The sequence below is a fragment of the Hipposideros armiger genome, unplaced genomic scaffold (assembly GCF_001890085.2).
Source record: "Hipposideros armiger isolate ML-2016 unplaced genomic scaffold, ASM189008v1 scaffold_248, whole genome shotgun sequence".
NCBI lineage: Eukaryota > Metazoa > Chordata > Mammalia > Chiroptera > Hipposideridae > Hipposideros > Hipposideros armiger.
In genome coordinates, this window is record NW_017731598.1 from 1,948,901 (window position 1) to 1,956,701 (window position 7,801).

The window sequence follows — 7,801 nt, forward strand, 5'->3', positions numbered from 1 at the left end:
TAATAAGAAGTGATACACACACACACACACACACACACACACAAGGTGAGAAATGGGGTTACTGGAGTTGCTATGGCTAGGTTAGAAGGTTGGCAGAATTTAAAGAGGGTGGAGATGGGAGTTAGCCATGTATAATTTAGAAGGGACTGGATTGGGAGTCAGGGAAACTAGGTTCTAGACCTGGCTCTTCCTTCAACTAGACACAGGCTCTTGGGCAAACCATCTAATCTTTAGGGCCTTAATTTTTTCATTAGAAGGTTACATTAAATGACCTCTGAAATCTCTTTCTTCTCAATCTATAATTTAAGAAAAAGGATTCCTAGGATGTCTCTCTCCTTTTCGCCCTACCCCTTACTAAACAGGACCTTAAAAATCAAGAGGTCATGTGTCTAATTTGCAATCTGAGGTCCAGAGAAGCCATGAAACTTAAACTAACCCCAACATCATAGACCCGTTGGTGGTGAGTTGGATACAAATCCTTTCTTCTGAGTTCCTTTGCAGTGATGGGTCTTCTATATGATGTTAAATGACTCGGAGACAGAAGAGTGCATAGCCCAGGAGGCTCTTGCTGGGGCAGGGGAAGAATAATGCAGGGCCTGCTGGGCAATAACGCCACTAGCTACAGAAGGACACAGCAGACGGTGGTGTTTGGTGTATAACTAAGAGTTTTAATATGATAAAGATAATTAGGAATCACTGGCACATAAAATTATTTCCGTTTTATTTATTATTAAAATAATAATAAATACAGACAGTATACAAATATAGAAACTTAAACATGAACAAGAGAACAATTAACATAGGAATTTCCTATACACATAGTCAAAATGGTAGTCTTATGGATTCACATGAATATTGGAATGGTCTTTGGGGACCTAGGGCAGTAGCCACCTTCCTTTTTCTCTCCTGACCTTGGGGTCACCATACCCCCAAGCATTGAACTCTGAGATTAAAGCAGAGCTCCTCTGCTCCCCTAGTCCTCTCTGTCTTCTAGGAAGCAAGCAGGTGTGAAGATGAGAGCGGGAGCTGTGGGAAGATGTGGCCTCTCTGCCAAGGGCAGTTACCACTGCATTCTGCTTGTGGAGGGTCTGTGTTTTTCTCTTGTCCAGGCGCTGCTTGCCTTTCACCTGCAACTTCAAGTTTGCCAGTTTCACTCTGTGCTCACGTTTTACACTCACAGATATGACACCTTAGAAAAGGACTGAAGGAATAGCTAAGATCTACATAGAGATAGCACAAAGAATTGAGCACTGAGAGCCCAGGATAAAGTGTACACAGAGAAGAAAACCTTCTGATGACCAAGGGAAAGCCATAGACATGTTTATGGATAGGCTGAGTACAAGAAATACGGAGTGATGACTTTTTGTAAGTATGGAATGTAAAACAAAAAGTGGGAGAATTTGTTTAAAACATTTTTTTTTCTTATAGCAGAAATTTTTTTTTAATGTGGCAGAAGACATGTTTACTCATAGAAAAGGGTGAAATTTAAACCTCTGAGGATCCTTGAATAAATTGGCTGATTCCAGTTCCAGGCAGAGAAAGTACAAGGTGAGCCTAGAACATTTTGTGCCAAAAAGCAAAAAACTACTCAAAATCTGAGGGACATATGTCAAAAGGACACAAGAGTTGGTCTGAACATCGCATACTGGCCAAATTTGGAACAACTTAAGCAACCAAAACTAAAATAAATGTAGTTGATTATAATATACTAATTAAAAAAAATCCACCAGTTAAAAAGAATGCTCAGAAAAGTAGAGAAGAGGAGAGGAAAGCACTTCTTCATAAAAAGAATGCCAGCTAATGAATATAGGAGGGATCACAGAATTAGAAAAACCACCATTTTGTAACCTGCTATGTAATGATGTTATTAGATAAGAACAATTAATGGATGATAAAATCACTAGGCTAAGAGTTGTTGGGAAACAGGGTATTTACATGGCGACAGAGTACTGTCCCACATATTACTTATTAATTAAAAGTGGAAAATGTACCCTTACAATGATGAGGTCTGGTAGATGCCATCTTAATTAGATGATGAACTTTATCATCAGTAAGAATGGAGCAATGGTTGTTGTATGCTCTTGAGATGATGCCGTGTGAAATACACAATATTACCTGTGAAGTGTCTTTGTATAAAGCCTTCAGCCCAAGTCTTGTCAAGCCTTTAGACCTAAATTCTGGTTTATAGAAAATACAAGGGATAGAGAAACAAGTTAAATGACACTATGAGGAAACAAGTTAAATGACACTATGGTGTGTGGACCATTATAAAAAAAACAACTGTCCTGGATTCTTCAAAATAACCAATGTCATGAACAAACAAAGGTGGGGAAACTGATCTAAAGAATTAAAAGAGTTGAAATAAACATAACCTTGCAAAGTGCAACCCTTGTCAGATTCTTGTTAGAAAAAAATAAAACAGCTATAAAAAATATTTTGGGGGCAAGTAGGGACAATTAAGTATAGATTGGATCTAAGATAATATTAAGGAATTTTTTAAAGTGTGATAACAGTGTTGTGGTTTGTAGTAGGATATCTTTATTCTTAGGATAATTACGCTGAAATTTAGGGCTGAAGTATGATGTCCGCAACTTTCTTTCAAATGGTTCATCCAAAAAAATTGCATGTGTGTATGTGTGCGCATGTGCGCGTGCAGAGAGAGAGAGAGAGAGAGAGAGAGAGAGAGAGAGAGAGAGAGAGCTGAACAGAAAACAAATGTGGCAAATGTTAGCCATTGTTGAATCTAAGCGGACAGTATATGAATGGTTTATTGCACTATTCTTTCAACTTTTTTGTACATTTAAAATTTTTAAAAATAAATTTCTGAGGAAATATTTGGCCGTTAAAAAAAAACTTACATCTGGAAAAACGAGAAACTCTTTCATTGCTAATCAATCCTGTTATTGTAATGGGGGCACATCTATGTGTCTCTCAGCCCCCACAGGAATGTCAGGGGCTGTGACTTCTTTCACTTTGGACCCAGTGAATGTGAGAATGTGGCAATAAGATAAAGAAGATGTTTTCCCTAAGTGACTCCCATTTTCTCATGCAGAGGGGAAACTGAATTTAGTTTAGAACATTTAAAAATCTGTTTTCAAAGCACGGGATGCTTTATTTCAAGTCCCATGAGCAGAACCTAGAAATATTGGCTAGATAGTTAGATGGGGAATGGAAACTAATGAGGAGGAGGGAAGAGAGGACCCCCGGTAATTTGCCAGTCTTGAGAATGGGAATCCTAATTTTTACCTGTTAAGCCAGCCAAAGGATAATAAAAAACCAAACTAGTGTGAAGAAAATGAAGAGAAAACGTGAGGTCCCATTGCAGGGAATTCTCACCCCCATGTAGACCCCCATGCTGCCAACACAATACCAACCACAATATCAATCACCGCTGTTCTATGAAACAATTCAGAGTTGAAAGCACAATTATTTTAGCTTAATTATGTGGTGCTTGATTGCTTTAACTCCTAATTTCATCAAGCTAATATAGCCTGAACCATAAATTCTCTAAAGATGAGAAAAAATAATTTAAAAATTGTATAAACGATTATTGTACAATGATAACAAAAAAACTCCCAAGGAAGATGAAAGTTATATTTGATTAAGTACATATTTAGCATTTTTAAATTGATTTAAATAATAATTTACAGAAGGAGATCAGAATTATCCTGCTGGCGACTCTCTCTGATAAAAAAAAATTTCAATATTTTTAACTGATACTTTGTAAAAGTCTTCTGTGTGTTTATTAAAAGTAACATGAAAAGGCATGCACAAAACAATAATTATCTTTGTTCATTCATCCATCTATTCATTCAACAGCATTTACTGAACATCAACTATGTCCCAGTACAATGCAAGGTGGTGAGGGTACAGACGTATCAAATTCCTTGAAGGAACTCAGCCTAGTTGGGGCAACTACCTAAGAAAATAATACCATAAAATGTCGCAAGAATATTTTGAGAGTGATTCTTTTTTTTTTTGGAGTTTTTATCGGGTAATAGTGTGTTTTTTCCAGGAACCATCAACTCCAAGTCAAGTCGTTGTCCTTCAATCTAGTTGTGGAGGGCACAGCTCAGCTCCAAGTCCAGTTGCCATTTTCAATCCATAGTTGTGGGGGGGGGGGCGCAGCCCACCATCCCATGCGGGAGTCGAACCGGCAACCTTGTTGTTCAGAGCACGTGCTCTAACCAACTGAGCCACCAGGCTGCCCCAAGAGTGATTATTTCTTTCTGGGCCAAAGAGAGAGGGCTGGTAGGGTTAGGAAGACATATTAGAGGATATGATGCTTGGGTCAAGTATGAGCGAAGAGCAGCAGGCAGCAGGAAAAGGAGGAAGGATGTTTCAGGCAGAGGGAGCTGCTGGAGCAGACATGGAAGTGAGAAACTTGGTAGTGCATCCAGATATCTGCAGGCAGTTCAGCCTGGCTTAGGTGCAGGGTAGAGGGAGGCACTTTTCAATGCAGCCAGAATAGAGGAGAGCAGGTCTCGGTGAAAGTACGGGGGGTTCAATTTTGGATGTGTTGTTTCAGGGCCTGAGGGCCTCTAGGAACAGTTGCCAATGGACATTTTCAGGACTATATGAAAGGACCCTACCCTAGCCTCACTTTACAGGGCCTTGCTCTGGCTCTCCTCCAGAGGCACCCCTCCAAACAGGCCCAAGGGGACCGCTCTACCCAGATTCTACACTCACCCCTCCTCAAGACGGCGCGAGGTCTCCAGGATCACAGAATTCCTTACTCAGATAGCATCAAGCTTGCTTCCAGGGCCTGTATAGACGTCATCCTCAGGTCTACTCTCCCGAGAGCAGACTGTATCTCTAAGGTACACATCCCTAGGTACAGGCCTTTAGGGATGGTTGAGAAGCAGCTATTTGTGGGGCTGTTGATGAAGCTAGGTTATGAGGACTAGTGTCCACACATGTGAATGTGAGGCCCCTTGAAGTGTGGATGGAGCTGGGGATGAAAGGAGAAATGGGTAGGCTGTGAGGGAGAGGAAAGTTTCCTTATACTTCCATGATCTGGTGTGGAAATCCAAGGTTCTAAAATTGACCATGACTTTCCAGGTTGTTAGGAAACTTTGTAGGAGAATACAACATATTTTATGTTTGTTAGCTAGATTTATAACTTTAGCACATTTAATATATGCTATATAAGCCTCTGCTTGTACTCTTGACTGAACCCACAAATGTTAGGGGTTGGCCTAAACAGTTGAAAATACTGACTAGAAGTTTAGGAGACTATACATTTGGCCATCCATATTTGGAGGTCATTAGCACAGAGCCAATGCTGTGGGAGTGGGAGAGTGCCCAGGGCAGGTGTTGAAAGTCACAAGAGAAGAGAGGCATGGCTTAAACTTGGAGGCACATCATTTTTAAAGCAATAGGCGAAGGAGCTAGTCAAAGAGCCTACCAAGAAACTGCCGGAGAGGTAGGAGAAGCACTAACAGAGGGGCGTTTCCGAAGCCAAGTAAGAAGCGTGTTTCAAGAGGAATGGAATGGTCAACAATAAGGACAATGTATGTAAAGTGATCAACACAGTGCCTGACCCATGGTAAGCACCCAATCACCAGTGGTTGTGAATGTGGTGATGATGATGTTGATGATGGAGGTAGTACTGACATCTTTGCTCCTTTATGCTTCTTGTCTCTACCTCAAACACCTTTCCCTCTTTCTCCACCTCTATTCAAATCCTGTGGATCATGTTCTCTAGAAGGTCTTCCCCTTGCCTGTTAGGTTGTCCTCCTACAGGCTCCTATGGTCCCCTGTTCTCATTCTTATCGTATCACATTTATGGCACTTAATAGATTACTTTTATTTATTGAATGAATGGTCGCTGTTTCTAGGGTGACCAGCCACTTTGGTTTTCCTGCTACTGACTGCTTTTAGCATGAAAGTCCTGTGTCCCAGGAAACCCCTCAGTCCTAGGGAAGTCTAGATGGTTGGTCACCCTAAATTGACATCTCATTTTTTTTTTGATTGAACAATGAGTGAATGGTAGAGTATCAATATCAAAATCAATGACCCTTAACTTTTGCTGTGTATGTATGAGCATAAGCCCATTCAGGATGTCAGGAGGATTCAGTTCTTCATCTATTCGCTTTACTCTTCATCAAACTGAAGATGCTGTGGGCAAGACATTCTCATGACCTGGTTGGATTCTCATCCCAGCTGTTTTACCCCATAATCCTGGAAGAGGATTTCGTTTTCTCAATCAGGGCTCTTATCCAAACCACAGAACAAGATAACGCTTTGAGCACTGTTTTCTCAATTCTCTCAAGGTTGGCCCATAACAAGTAGCATTCTAGATGGGCCTTAGGGCATTTAGGACTTACTTCTTTCATAGGTTGAGAATCACACAGGCCCTACAATCAAGAATGCCACTGTGATTGTCCTCTGCTCTTGTTCCATTAGCACAGCTGGCTGGAGGAGAAAATATATGAGAAGGAAGTATCAAAGAATGGTGCTTGTGTTAGCTCCGTTCTGTAAATTGAGGAACTGAGGCCTGGAAGGAAGGGCATTATTATTATTACAAAGGTAGAAAGCTGTAAGATCTTAATGGTTAGGAAGGCAAAATAGAAAGACAACCAACCACCCCCTCGGCTTGGATGTGGTAATTGTCCCAACTTTGCTTCTCAGCCTGCAATCGCCAAAGTCAGGCTGCACAGTATGTCATCTTGTGGAAGGCAAATGCTCTATAAATAAATTGACTTGGAACAGTCTCAAATACACATAAAGCACATTGGCTTTAAATGTAACTCTTGACATTTTTTTCTCATTGTCTTTCTCTTGAAGAGGTCAGCAAGGAAGGTTCTGCAAGAGAGGCCTTGCTGAAATTCAACCCAAGAAACCAGGAAGAACTTTTTTGTATTCTTTTTAACAGATATATTTCATTACCAAATATTTGTTTAAAAGTGCCTTGATTCAATACATACATCACTGAGTATGCACCTGTATATTAAGCTTGTGAACCTTATGTTATGTATCAATCCTTTTAAAAATTCATTTTCTAGTAGAGGTGATTATTCATTTTGTCATTCGATTTCCCATTATTAAAAATTTTATACGTAAAATCACTGCATACTGATGGGGTAATGTGTAAAGAGGGAATATTTTTAGTGACTAAGCTGGAAAAAAAGATTGTTGATAGCTCTTCCACCTAAGGAGGAATTGGAGACAAATTTCTGAGGAATACCTTGGAAAGACTTGGGAGCTACCAAAATGCAGTATATGGAGTGGTAGCCTTCGGGCTCTGTTTTCAGCTTAGATTCTGAAGCAGAGGTAACCACATTTAAGTAACATTCTCAATAGTATTTCATTTGTGGGATAAAGTTAATTAACCTTTCCCCCATGGCATCATTATATCACCACATTAGCAAGGACGATAGAAGCACAGGGTCCTGTGTTTTCATTGAACAGTCATTCATCTGAAAGGAAGGACACAGAGTTGCCAATACTAATTTAAAAAGCACTTACTTTATGTCTGATATGCATGACTGCACGAAAGAGGCTCCATCTCTGGCCTAGGAAAGGAAATACTTTTGAAGGCAAGAGAAAATGAATAACTTGGCTAAAAGAGGTTTCATTCCACTGAAGCTTTCCAAGTGGGTGCAGATCCCCACTAGAAAAATTCTTGGTCTTGCTGGGCAGGAGGATGTTCTTGAGGGAAACTTCTTCCCAGAAGAAAAGATTTCACCTTGGCTTGCTAAAAATTCTGTTCACTAGGTTTCAAGGGTCTACATGCCTGTGCTTTTTTTTTTTTTTTTTTTTTAAATTTTTATTGGGGAATTGGGGGGATGGGAACAGT